At 50.4% G+C, this 14,179-nt stretch overlaps 1 long non-coding RNA gene across 1 annotated transcript; it reads right to left on the bottom strand.

Moving 5' to 3' along the window:
• Positions 1-2,517: 2,517 nt before the first annotated feature.
• On the bottom strand, positions 2,518-13,956 carry LOC142819527 (uncharacterized). Its single transcript, XR_012897447.1, has 3 exons — positions 13,429-13,956; positions 12,009-12,405; positions 2,518-5,023 (listed from the first exon to the last, which is right to left on the bottom strand). It is a non-coding gene; the product is annotated as an uncharacterized LOC142819527 (long non-coding RNA).
• Positions 13,957-14,179: the final 223 nt, after the last annotated feature.

Here is a 14,179-nt window from a genome sequence, read left to right as displayed (position 1 = left end):
CCGCACGGCTACACGCGGCATGGACTAGATAGTTCGAACTACGTACTTATTCCGAACGAGGCGTACAGATAGATCGGAATGGCTACGTAGTTTGAACTATCTAGCCCGTGCCGCGTGTAGCCGCGTGGCACGGGGTTTGCACTAGCCGGCTTTTAAAAATGGCGGCGCCGGCTTTATGCTAATGAAGCCCGGGAAATTCAAATCCCGGGCTTCATTAGCAAGTTCGGTATGCATACATTACCCCGCTAGTTCGAACTAGCAGGGTAGTGTAGACAGACCCTGACTGGGTAATGCTGACTAGTTATGATGAACTGGGAACTGGTGAAAGCTGGAGCATCCTCTGTCCGTGGGTAGCCCAAGCCCCCTGTGGACAGAGGCTGCTCTGGAAGGGACTGGGAGGCAACAGCAGCCCCAGTCCAGGTTAGGAGTTGGCAGCCAGCCCCAGCATGGGGTTGGAGCGGGAGCCCCATGGGTTGGGGGCTGATCCACTTGGCCTGCAGCTGGTCCCCAGCCTTGATCCCACTTTAACCAGACAATTCATTCACCAGGATTTTACATCCCTAGTTGGAGAGTGGAGCCCTTATCAGCCAAGTGAGATGCACACAGGTAATCCTGCACCACCCGCTGCGGGGAGGGCATGAAACCTCCAAGGTTCCTGCCAGACTGACCTGGTGGGAAATTCTTCCCCACTCCACCCCACCCCTCACATGGGAATTGGTCAGAACCTGAGCCCAGCAGCAAGACCCAGCCAGCCATACCCCTGAGAGAGAGAGAGAGCTCAGAGCCCTGGCCCTACCCAGCCAATGTCCCTCCTGCAGCCACGGCCACTCCCGCTGCGTCAGAGAAAAGGAGAATAAACGGAACCTCGGGCGGTGAGAAACCCCTTCTCTCTGCAGGCGGCTGGCTGCGTGAAGCAGGATCTGCAGGAGCATTAGACACAAACCAGAAGTGAGCCCCGTGCCCACTGTGCAAGCAAGCCCGTCCGACCCCCCCGAAACGTGTCCAGCTCTCTCACGGCTAATTAGTTATTTGCCCTCGTCTCTCCCACTTGCTGGGGGAGGCTGTTCACCCCTCACCCCTCTGGTGGCTAGAAACCTCATGTGCAGACTGCTGGCATCGCTGGCCTGAGACAACATCGTCCTCTAGCTTCAATAGCTCGCTGCCCTTCCTGGTGCTTAGCCCCCCATGTCTGTGCTCGTGCGTGTCGAACCTGAGGCTGCAGGACAGCGGAGAGTGGGCCGGGAGAAAGGGCAGGAGCTGCTCCGTTCTGGCTCTGAGGCTGTTTTCTCCAGCTCAAGCTGAGGGGGCCATTGCGGGAGCAGGCGCCAGAGGCAGCCAAGGGCCTTAGTGTGAGAACTCTGGGGGAGGGGGTTGTTTTCCTCGGCCATTCCTTGTAGCAAGAGAGGGGGCCGGGGGAGGAATCGAGCAGATGAGACTGACAGGCCGCAGGCCCAGTGCGGGAGACGCCAAAGCCCTACATCAGGCCGGTTGATGGGGTCAGGAGGCCGGGGGCCCGTCCTCTGTGCACACTGAGCCACAGTCGGGCTGAGTGGTGGGGGCCCGGCAGCCAGAGGTGGGCTGGGGAGTGTGCAGCAGCCCACGCACCAGGGCTGGCTGGGGGGGCGGAGCAGGCTGCACCGGAGCCGAGAGCGGTGAGCAGAGAGTTCCCATCCACACAACGGCTGGGCCCACGTGTTGGGGGCCCACAGGGTGGCCCCACAGACTAGCAGGGGACCTGGAGCCAGCAGCAGGGATCGGGCCCACCCTGCACTCCCCGGCGGTGGCTGCAAGCCATTGAGCAGGGGGGACCCTAACCCTTCCTCCAAGCCCCCTGCCGTGGGCGACATGGCTGGAGCCAGCTGGGGCCAGGTCTCTACTTCCTGCCACCCCCAGTGAGTGCAGGGGAGGGCCTGACCCTGCTGCTGGCACTGGGTTCCCCCGGTAATCTCCCAGGCTCCATGGGTCGGAGAAGGGTCTTGTGGGAACGATGGGTGGGCAGGGGGCGGCACAGAGTGGGTGGAGGCAGGGCAGGGCCTGAGCTGGAGGGAAGGTGATGAGGCACCGAGGAAAACGAGATGGGGACCCTGGGCAGAGGCCCTGGTACAGGCAGGCTGGGGGGGGGGCGTGAACCCCAGTACCAGGGAGACGGGTCCTGCCGCCTAGCGCCGGAGGGCATGTGGTCATCGCTGGAGCGGCTGCCTGGCCCGCGGTATCGCCACAGCACAGCCAGTGCCTGGCAGGAGCCCTGGGCTGTGTGAAGAGACTGAACCTCCCTTGCATCCCAGAGACCACTGTGTGTGGCCAGCTCCATGCCCACGGGGTGGCGCCCCTTGTCCCCTTCCCTTTCCCCTTTCCCCTTTCCCCTTTCCCTTTCCCTTTCCCTTCTCTCCTCATTTTCCTCACAGATTCTTGCCCTTTTCACAAACAGCTTTGGTTTGTACATAATGGACGGTCGCTGGGCCGGGGAAGGGGCCGGTGCAGAGACGGTGATGCTCCCAGATAGCGTGAAGGGGGGGGGATACAGGGTGTGAGGTCACATACTATCCCCCCCCCCATTCCTGTGAATACGGAGCTGCCTAGTTGGGGGAGGGGGAAAAGAAGATTCTGCTCAGATCCAAGGACTCTGCAGCTGGACGGCTGGGGCCTAGTGCTGGGTTTTGCCTCCTTTTCTGTGAGGGAACCCAGCCTGGATTTTGTACCCAGCAAGGGCCTGGGCAGGGGCCATGAGGGGGCAGTGGGCTGAGGAGGCGATGGAGCCGTGGGGAAGGGGCATTGGAAGGGGAACACACACTGGCAGTGGAAGAAGAGATGGGGGGAAGCAGGAGCCCAGCATGCAGCATCCCCTCAACAGCAGCTGGGGCTCCTCTATTGAACAGGCCCATCAAACCCACACCCTGACAAGCCTCGACTCCCTGCACCACCCCAATAAACCCCTCCCCGAAGCCTTCTCCATTGAGCTCCGACCAGCTGCAGCTGCACCGAAATTACCCCCAGCTCCCTTGCACCTGGACCTTGCTTCTGGACCCACAGGGGGAAAGCGGATCCTGTCGGGGCTTTCACACTGAAATTTGCCCTTGAGCGTAGGGATGTTAACACTTGAGTAAATGTGTAACCCTGAAAACACGCAGAGGCAGTTGGCTCTGCAGGAGCTGGTGCACGCAGGTGCTCCTACTGGCTCTCACCTGACATCCACACCCCCGCCCCTGGCTGCTGCCTTTGGGAAAACTTACCCCGTTACAATGAACATTTATGTGAGACTTTGCAGGAAAAGACTCTTTGCTAAACAGGTAATGCCAGGAGGAAAGTACAACCCTGCACAGAGAAACTTCGCACATGCCTGGAGAGGCCTCCACTCCTTGGACGAATTTCAGCCAGTGTGAAGAAGCATAAGAAGCAGAACTAGGAGGCCAATATTATGATGCAGCATAGATTTAATACAAATACAATTTGCAGTTACAGTTACAGAAAGAAATAATACAGCAAAAACCCAAGTATTTCTAGTGCTTCAAAACCAGCAATGAACAATCATCCCAGGGTCCCGGGATGCATTTCAGACAAGCCGTTCCTTTTACTTTGCTACCGCTGCAGAGTTTGACAAAGAAATCCCATTTCAACTATTTCAGTTGACCCATTTAATCCTAGTTACTAAGTAATGAGACCAAGAAAATATAGAAGCAGAGGCCAATGCAGCTTCTCTGTTCAAAATCTGCCACAGCGAAGTTCAAAGTGAGATTTCGAAGCTGTGTATAAATGGGAAGTTGCAACCTACAGAGCTTAATTCTCCTGGACAGTAAGACCAGCTGGTCCTCCGTAAAGGGATTTAAAGACATAATACATCTCACTGATGTCTGCTTTAAAATCCCTCTTCACTTCACACTGCAGGTTTCATGCAAACAGCCTGGCTGTGTCTAGACTGGCCAGTTTTTCCGGAAAATCAGCCGCTTTTCCAGAAAAACTTGCCAGCTGTCTACACTGGCCACTTGAATTTCCGCAAAAGCACTGACTTCCTACTGTCTGAAATCAGTGCTTCTTGCGGAAATACTATGCTGCTCCCGTTCGGGCAAAAGTCCCTTTTGCCCACAACTTTTGCACAAAAGGGCCAGTGTAGACAGCTCAGATTTGTTTTGCGCAAAAAAGTCCCGATCGCGAAAATGGCAATCGGGGCTTTTTTGCGCAAAAGCGCATCTAGATTGGCATGGACGCTTTTCCACAAAAAGTGCGGAAAAGCGTCCGTGCCAATCTAGACACTCTTTTCCGCAATTACTTTTAAAGGAAAACGTTTCCGTTAAAAGCATTTCCGGGAAACCATGCCAGTCTAGACGTAGCCCCTGAGTGTACTTCCAAATGAGACTACATTTGACTGAGCGAAGAAGAATGTGGCTGGGGAAGGACTGGCAGAAAGAGTTGAGAAGCAGAACATTCGAAATAGGTCTGTGAGACGAAGGTGCTGGGCAGACCTAGCTCGCATTGAGCTCAACTGGAGCCAGGCTGGCACAGCACTTCTGAAATCAGTATGGGAATCTACAGTTTGCTGGCCATTCCCTGGTCTTTCCTTTTGCCATGGCTATTCCTGCTGTGTCTAGCATGGTGTGCAGCTTCCACTGAGGGACCTACCACAAGATACCCCGGTGCCACATGTTCCCCTAGAGCCGTAAGGGGGTGGGTAACCATATAGTCCTCCATAACCGTAACCGCTCCCATAGCCACCCAACCCCCCTGAACCACACCAATCTCCGTAAAGGCCTCCATGCCCGCATCACCCACCAAAACCAAATGAGACCCCATTGCCGGCTCCGGCCAGAGGAGTTTCTGCAGGACCCACTGAGCACTGCTGAGGGTGAGTGATCATCATAGCGCCTGGTTTTCTAATGACAACCGGTGCTGGTTTGATCGTTGTAACGGAGTCAGGGCATTGCACGACGCACGGTTCCTTATAGGTTGCAGAACCTGGAGTGGGCCAGGCCACGCCGTATTCTGAATAGCACAGGCTGGAGCGGGACATCGTTCTGCGATGGAGGTCAACCTGAAACACACCCCAGAAGGAAGATGGGTTTAGCTGTGTGTCATTGGTGCATTGACATCCAAAATCTCAGAATGAAGCTCAATTATTTCTTCTCTGTTTCCCTAAATCTTTTCAGCTTATCTCCACCATTGCAAAATTAGGAACAAAGAGCCTACGTGGTTGAATTTCCCAGGATGGAACAACGAGGAAAAGCACAAGACTGATATTACGATGCAGCCTGGATTTTAATGCGAAGCTTATCTAGTACAGAAAGAAATGATTTTCAGAAAGAATTGTGAGTGATGACCCACTCTGTTGAGATGCGTTTCAGACCAGATGTTTTTTCCTTTGCTGCTGCTGCATAGTTGAATAATCAAGTGCCCCTTTCAACCATTTCAAAGTGATTTACCCCAGTTCATAGGCAGCGATGGAAAGAAAATCTGAAACAGAAGACGAGGCAGCTTCTTTGTAGTACCTCTGCTACAGGAAAGGTCAAAGTGAGATGCTATCATAGAACACTAGGACTGGAAGGGACCTCGCGAGGGCGTCGAGTCCAGTCCCTGCCCTCACGGCAGGACCCAACACGGTCTAGATTGGGGTGGGCAAAAGGGCCTCCACCGGCTGGATCCAGCCCTGCTGCTCCCCTGCCCCTGGGCCAATTAGCGCCTGGGGGTGGGGGAGCACACAAAGCCTCCCCCCATTCTGCCAGGAGCATGCAGCACTTAAAAGCACCGCACACTGCTCACAGGGCAGGGACAGAGCGGAGGAGGCTTCATGCACTCCCCGTCCCCAGGCCCTCTTTGGCATAGGGGCAGGGGAGCGCGGGAAGTTTCCTCCCACGCTAGTGACATGGGCACCTAAGGGAAGCGTGGGGGGAGGGGTTGGGGCAAAGGCACTCCCTCATACCCAGACCATTCATAGTCCGGGGGTGGGGAGCCCAGAAGTATCTTGGCTCTGCCCCTTCTCTTGGTGCCCCACCCCATCCACTTGATGTCCCTCTCCTTCCTGTGAGGCCCCGGCAAAAAATGATTGCCCACCCCAGTTTAGATCATCGCTGACAGGTGTCTGTCTAACCTGCTCTTAAATATCTCCAGGGATGGAGATTCCACAACCTCCCTGGGCAACTTATCCCAGTGTTTCACCACCCTGACAGGCAGGAAGTTTTTCCTAATGTCCAACCTGAACCTCCCTTGCTGCAGTTTAAGCCCCTTGCTTCTTGTCCTGTCCTCAGACACCAAACTGAACAATTTTTCTCCCTCCTTGTGACACCCTTTTAGGTGCTTGAAAACTGTTCTCATGTCCCCTCTCAGTCTTCTCCTCTCCAAACTAAACAAGCCCAGTTCCTTCAGCCTGCCCTCCTTGCTCATGTTCTCTAGGCCTTTCATCGTTATTGTTGCTCTTCTCTGGACCTTCCCCAATGTCTCCACATCTTTCCTGAAATAGTTACATGTAGATGGCAAGGACAGGGTATGTATCGCTGGAAGGGCCTGATTTCCCTGAGCAGCAAGGTCACTTTCTCCCCCATAAAGTGATGTAAAGTGATAATAAAGGTGACTGATGCCAAGGTTAAGGTCATTCTTTAATTCACATTTGAGGTGAGCGCAAACAGGCTGAGCAACACGCAGCGAGTCCCCATGGGACAGGGAGGAGCAGCACATCGCTGGAACAGCATTGGCAGAAGGAGCATAACACTGGAGATGTGCCCATCATGCAAAGGTGCTGAGCAGACAAAGCTCGCTTTGAATTCCGCTGCTGCCGTGCTGAAATCCATGCCGAAGAGATCGGCTGTGAATATGCAGCCTGAGTTCATTGCCTGACTGTTTCTTTTCTGAGGGTATGTCTACACTACCAGCCTAGTTCGAACTAGGGTGGTTAATGTAGTCATTCAAAGTTGCAAATGAAGCCTGGGGTTTAAATATCCCAGGCTTCATTTTCATCTTGCCGGGCGCCGCCATTTTTAAATCCCTGGTAGTGCGGACCCCGTGCCCGCGGCTACACGCGGCACAGAGTAGGTAGTTCGAATTAGGCTTTCTAATTCGAACTACCGGTACACCTCGAACTAGTTCGAACTAGGGTGGTAGAGTAGACATACCCTGAGAGATGTTCCTGCTGGATTTAACATGGTGCACAGCTTCCACTGAAGTATCCGTGGGAGGGTATCCCGGAACCATGCATTCCCCCATAACCATAGTGACCCAGGCAGCCACATATTTCCCCTAACTGTAACATTCCCCATAACCACACACTCCCCATGTGACCACCAAATCCCACTATGCCTCCCAGTCCTCTGTAATGGCCTCCATAGTCATATAATCCCACCCAAACTCCTATAGCCAGCTCTGACGACAGGTGCTCCTCTAGCTCCCCTCGCATTATGCTGCGTGAAACAGCTGACAATTGGTACTGGCAAGGTTACCACAACTGATGAGGGTCTCATCAGCATTTCAGAGTCAGGACAGTGCCTAATTCATGGCTCGTTACAGCTTCCAATAAGAGGTTTAGGCCGGGTCAACCTCCTGTCTGGATAGCATAGGCTGGCACAAGACCTCTCTCTGCGATGAAGGTCAACCTGAAGCACACAACGGGGAGTAGAGTAAATAGTAAGAGGAGGTACAAGTTTGGCTCTGAAGATCAGTTACTGTTGTAGTCAGTCTACGTTGGGTCCAAGAGGGGAGAGGAGGAATGGACTTAGCCCCCAAATTGAGGGCTAAGGATCTGATCCTTTTTTTATTTCCTCTTTCTACATCTCTTGTCCAGGCAGAGACAGGGCATCCTGGAGGTGAATGCCTGGCTGCAAAGAGGGTGTTGCAGGAAGGATTTGACTATTCCAGAAAGAAGGACTACTCGGCAGTGATGGAGATCACGTCTCAAGGAAGGGGAAGAGAGTATTTGGACACAGACTGGCTAATGTAGCCCAGGAGGATTACAGGGCTTTCAACTAGATTTTATGGGGCAGGTGACCAAAGCCCACAGGTAAGTGAAAAACATGGAGCCCTGGGAGATGGGTGAAAAATTGGAGGAAGCGTGGGCTGTAATAGCAAGGAGAAACAAGGCAGAACTGGGGGGTAAAATCAAATCAGTATCTTAGTTGTCTGTATGCAAATACAGGATGTGTGGGGAATAAGCAGGAAGAACTTGAAATGCTAGTACATAATCAATTATGACATGACAGCCGTCTTCAAGTATCTAAAAGGGTGTCACAAGGCAAAGGGAGAAAAATTGTTCACACTGACCTGTGAGGGTAGGACAAGAAGCAAGGGGCTTAAACTGCAGCAAGTGAGGTTTAGGTTGGACATTAGGAAAAACTTCCTTCCTGTCAGGGTGGTGAAACACTGGAATAAGTTGCCTGGAGAGGTTGTGGAATCCCTCTCTCCAGAGATATTTAAGAGCAGGTTGGACAGACACCTGTCAGGGATGGTCTAGACGGTGCTGGGTTCTGCCATGAGGGCAGGGGACTGGACTTCATGACCTCTCAAAGTCCCTTCCAGTCCTCGTGGTTTCTGATTCTGTGACATAGCTGGTATCACAGAGACTTGGTGGGGTGGTACACATGACTGAAATATTGGTATAGAAGGATGCAACTTGCTCAGAAAGGTTAGGTGGGGGAAAAAGAGAGGAGATGTTGCCTCATATATTACAAGTATATACACTTGGGTTGAGATTGAGATGGACGGAGGAGACAGACCTGTGGAGAGTTTCTGGCTAAGGTTAAAAGCAGTAAAACAGTAAGTGTGATGCTACAGTAGGTTCTAATACAGACCACCTAACCAGGTAGAAGAGGTGGATGAGGCTTTTTTAAAAAAAAAAAAACTAACAAAATCATCCAAAGCACAGGACCTAGTGGCAATGGGGGACTTCAGCTATTCAGACACCCATTGGGAATTTAAGACAGCAGGACACAGATTATCCAACAAGTTCTTGGACGCATTAGAGACAAAGTTTTATTTCAGAAGGTGGAGAAAGCTATTGTTGGGAAGCTGTCCTAGATTGGATTTTAACAAATAGTGAGGATCTGGTTGAGAATTTGAAAGAGGAAGGCAGCTTGGATGAAAGTGTTGATGCAGTGATGGAGTTCACAATTCCAAGAAAGGGTAGAAGGGAGAAAAACAAAATAAAGACAATAGATTTCAAAATGGCAGACACGTGCTCTCTGAGTTTGCTATTATGTAAGATCCCATGGGAAGCAAGGCTAAGAAGAAAAACAGTTTTAGACAGTCGGCAGTTATTCAAAGGGACATTATTAAGGATGCAAAATCAAACTAAGTCTCACAAGAAACCACCCTGGCTTACCCAGGAGATCTTGAATGATCTAAAAATAAAAAATGAATTTTATAAAAGCAGAAATCAGGTCAAAGTACAAAGGATGAATGCAAACAAATAACACAAATATGTATGGGCAAAATTAGAAAGGCAAAGGCACAAAATTAGCTCAGCCTTGAAGATAGGGAGAAACGGTGGATCTGGGAATCCTGTACTTTAGTAAAGCATTTGACACAATCTTGTATGAACTTCTTATCAATAAACTAGGGAAATGCAACACAGATGGGGCTCTTCAGGAATTGGTTTTGGGACCGGTTCTGGTCAATTCTGTTCCCAGCCAATGAGAACTGAAGAAGCAGCGCAGGCTAAGTGATACGCTGGCTGCCACTTCCCGCTACTCCTGTTGACCCAGAACGGTGAACGGCAGCGACCGGGAGATGACAGGCTCCATGCTTGCAGATGCTCTGTGGACACAAACGTCCCAGCACACCAGCAGTTTGCCCTGACGAGCTGGGAAATGACCGTGCTGCAAACTGCTGTATTCAAAAAGTTGGAATCAGAAGAAATGCACAAGTTTTAGTAGATTTATTGTAATGCAATCGAACAAAAAGCCTGTTGTAATAACTGAACAAATATGTATCTACGCACTGTCAAAATTACAGTCCATGTTTTAATGTCTCAAATCACATTAATGCACTTATTTAAAGTCTTAAATTCTTTCAAATGCTGAATCAGTCTCCAATTCAACAACCCAATCACTGAGATCTTGCTCTAGCTCACGAAATGAAATGCACTTTGCTGGATATTTTTTCTTGCTTCTTGGCATCTTCTAGTGTTCATTTAATTTACCTGCTTCTCACGGATGCAGAATTCTTGCTTATTATAGCACTTCTCTTGACCCTGTGGCAGCTTCTTTCCCTTCCTGCCTGCGTGCGGTTGCAGCGGAGCCTTTGGTTTTACAATTTCCCTTAACATTGGCTGTTCCTCATTCAGTGTCAGTGTTGCTCTTGAAAGGGAAAACCCAGCACCTTTCTAATGCCCGTCTTGTTAAATATGAACGGCTCCTTTTCGCCTCTCCTAATGTTTCTGTGGTTCGTTGTGCCTCTTTAAATCCTGCTACACTGCTCCCTGCACCCCACGAGGGGGAGCCGCATGACTGTTTGCAAGTTGTTCAGGCAATCGCTTCTCCTCGACCTGATCTTTCGGAAACCCCCTTGCATGACCCTGATTTTGTGCTTTATGCAGATGGTTCTTGCTTTTATAATTCTAGTGGAGTTTTAGTAGCAGGCTACGCGGTTTGTACTGTCTGGGATATAGTGGAATCCTCTACTCTACCTGCCGTTTCTTCTGCACAGGTGGCAGAGCTTATGGCTCTTACTCGCGCCTGTCATATCGCTGCGGGAGCTTCTGCTACTATTTACACAGACTCCCGGTGAGCCTTTGGTGAAGTTCGTGATTTTGGCACACTATGGAAGCAGCGAGGTTTTCTTACCTCCTCTGGCCACTCTATAAAGAATGGACCTTATGTAGCTGCTTTGCTTGATGCTGTATTGTTACCCTCGGCTGTTGCTGTTGTTAACTGTGAAGCTCATTCCTCTTCTTCTAATGAAGTTGCAATAGGGAATGACATGGCCGATCGGGCTGCTAAGGCAGCCGCCCTATGTCCTCCTCGGGCTGAAGCATTGTACCCTTCTCTCCTACCGTCACCATCTCCTACGCCATCCCTTTGGGAACTGGCCCTCCTGCAAGACCAAGCCCCAGAATCGGAAAAGCAGGGGTGGAGACTGGCAGGGTGCACCCTGCACCCAGACCACTTGTGGCGCAGCTCTGATGGCCGCATTGTTGCCCCAGTGGTCTTGCTACCTCACCTTGCCTCCGTGCTCCACGGATTGTCGCACGTTGGCAAAGGGGGGATGGTAGCAACTCTAAAACAAAATTGGTTTGCTCCCAAATTCTCCCAAGCAGCCCAAGATCACTGTCTGGCTTGCCCTGTCTGCCAAGCCCACAACTTGGGTAAAGCTGTAAAGACAGTTCCGGCAACCAGACCTCTGCCTTTAGGGCCATTCCTGAATTTACAAATGGACTTTATTCAATTGCCTAAATGCCTATCCTTTGAATACGTGTTGGTTATTGTCTGCTTGTTTCTGGGATGGGTAGAAGCTTATTCCTGTAGGAAAGCCGATGCCATCACAGTGGCAAAGAGACTTCTAAACCATTACATCCCATTACTGGACAAATTATTCAAAATCTGGCAAAGTACTACTCTATCCGACAAGCGTTGCACTGCCCGAACTACCCTAGTCCATGCCGCGTGTAGCCACGTGGCACGGAGTCCGCACTAGCGGACATTTAAAAATGGCGGCGCCCGGCGAGATGCAAATGAAGCCTGGGAAATTCAAATCCCGGGCTTCATTTGCAACTCCGGTTGCCTACATTAACCACCCTAGTTCAAACTAGGGTGGTAGTGTAGACATACCCTTATTAAATAAAGCAAAGTTAAGCTGTTAGCCAGAGGCAGGGCTGCTCACCGAACGTGGTCCAGAGAGCACAGATAGGACAGAAAAACTGATTGGTGCCAGGCACCTGCTGTGAGCACAGTCTGGCGGGATTGTAACTACACCCCATTAAGAAACAACTTAGTACCAACCCTCTCCTCCCGACACAGACATACCGACCCAGGTTCAGCACTGGGGCTGAAATAACAGCCACACTGACGCACCAGAAGTGATGTCTAATTTGTTCGTACCTGTGTATAAAGATGTGTCTTGGAGCAGCTGTCTTCATCTGGTCTAGAGATTAATGGATAGTCCCACCATTCTGAGGGACAGTCCATATGCGGAGTGTGTCAGTAGAGTCTGCTGTCAACTACTACTGCCCTTTGTTTGGTAATAAAGCCTTCCCCCTTTTTTCTGATGTTGGGGGGCTGTCTTGGGGGCTCTCTGAGTCTGCACAGAGCCAGCACATCACACAAGGGGAGCACATGCCCGCCACTGCACAGTTGTCATTGTGGGACAGAGCAAGATATTTGCCAAGATACCACACCAGTGACTTCTGACCACGCCAGAAACTCTCCTGGGCTGGGCCACCCCACCTCCTAGATGGCACAGGCTGGAACAAGACATCTTTCTGTGATGGGGGCAAACCTGAAACACACAACAGGGAATAGTATAAAGAAAAGGTACACGTGTGAGCGGAAGAATGGTGTCAAAGGTTGGTTACTATGACAGTGAGGTCTGCAGGTCACAAGCGAGAAAGGATGAGAATACTGTATTCCTATGTGTGTCCATAGCGATTTTGTTCCTATTTCCTCTTTCTAGGTTCTTATCCCACTCACACTCAACTTCTCTCCCAACTGGTCCCTTTGAACTCTTCTAAATTACTTTATCTGGAAAATGCCACCTGAAACCCGTCCTGTTCTTTCTGTGATGGGCATCTAGGGGCCTGTGTCCATTTTAGACCCTTCTCAAAGAGAACATGGCTGAGATCACACTAAGCCTTTCCTTTCTTTTGAGAAGTCACCCTCAGACCAGTACAATCCAGTGCAAGCCAGTATCAGCGCGTGGATCTTTGGTTTTCCCAACCTTCAGCGTCACCGAGAATGGTTGATGAATGAACAGAAACTTTTCTTTTCTCCATATAACTTACTGACAGCAAGATCTTCAGCTGGGGTAACATAAGTTCAGGTTTAGTGACCAGACTGGAGTGACGTTAAATTCTACCGTCTGAGGAGAAACCTCTTCAATGGGCATGTCTGCTTCTAAGAATATTGAAATTCCTAGACTGAATCATACCACATCAGTTTCATGATTCTCCTATCCCCAATACTGGGGTGTAATGTGGAAGACCCTTGAATTGGCCCTATATGTATTAACATGGCAACAATTCTACCTAAATTAGCTAAGGGAGAAATGGCTAAGGGATTTGCTAAAGTTAGTTAAAAGACTATAAATGTCCTAATTCTGTTTCTAGCTATGAGGAAATATTATCTCCAATTGCATATGATGTTCCTATAATTTCTCCCCGTTAGCTTCCCCCAGCATCTACAAGAAAGTTATGGAAGAACCCCCTTGTCCCTGATAAAAATAACTGGGGGTCTGTGCAAGACTCAGGATGAAATAGTAGGGCTTCTCTTTGGTTAGAAAGAGATCGAGTCACATTGGACTTACCCAGTGCACTGAGGAGTTGAAGTCCGGAGAAGTGTTTAGAAGAGTCCTACTTGTGAGTGCTTTTATACCGTTTCTAGGACTGCCTAGAGGGATTAGTAATGCATTTTTTTGCAGAAGGTCCCAATTAGTTACCAAAGAAACGTGATTACCTCGGTAACTCCTCCTCGGGATGGAGCAGTGTTCTCAGGGCTTGAGATTAGTGGGATAATCCCAACCTCAAAGGGAGTGACGTGCACCTTGCATTTAGTATTTCTCTTGTCATTCCACTGAGTTTCAGGGTGGTGCAATGAGAATGAATGTCAAGGTGATTCAGAGGTGCTTCAGAACTGGCTTTCAGGAGCAGAAATCCTTGTTGGTCCTTTCAGTCCATGTAGGTCTGTGTGGGACACTGAACAGTTCTGTCCAAATTTGATGAGAAGCCAAGAGCTGCTTCTCTGAACTCTCACGTCCTTCATCTCAACAAGTCAGAGCCAGCTCCCTTTGAAATGAATCGCAATCATTCCTGGCAGGACCTTGAAGTTCACCTTCGAACCAGGGCACAGCATGAGCATGGGCCTTTGTGATGGCCCTCTGCCCAGTGTCAATTTCACCCTACTGTGATGAAACCTTGAACTCACATTGGACCTCCACTCGTGTCATCAGTGCTGTCTCAAAGGGCTGCTTGGTGCAGCTGTGCCCTTAGGTCAAGAGAAGGGATGGTGGGGAGTGAAGAAAAGCAGTGCTCTTTTGGGATATGTCTACACAGCAACAC

Source organism: Pelodiscus sinensis, chromosome 24 (assembly GCF_049634645.1).
Source record: "Pelodiscus sinensis isolate JC-2024 chromosome 24, ASM4963464v1, whole genome shotgun sequence".
Classification (NCBI taxonomy): Eukaryota; Metazoa; Chordata; order Testudines; family Trionychidae; genus Pelodiscus; species Pelodiscus sinensis.
The sequence above is the reverse complement of the archived record's forward strand: the minus strand, read 5'-3'. Positions and strand labels throughout refer to the sequence as shown.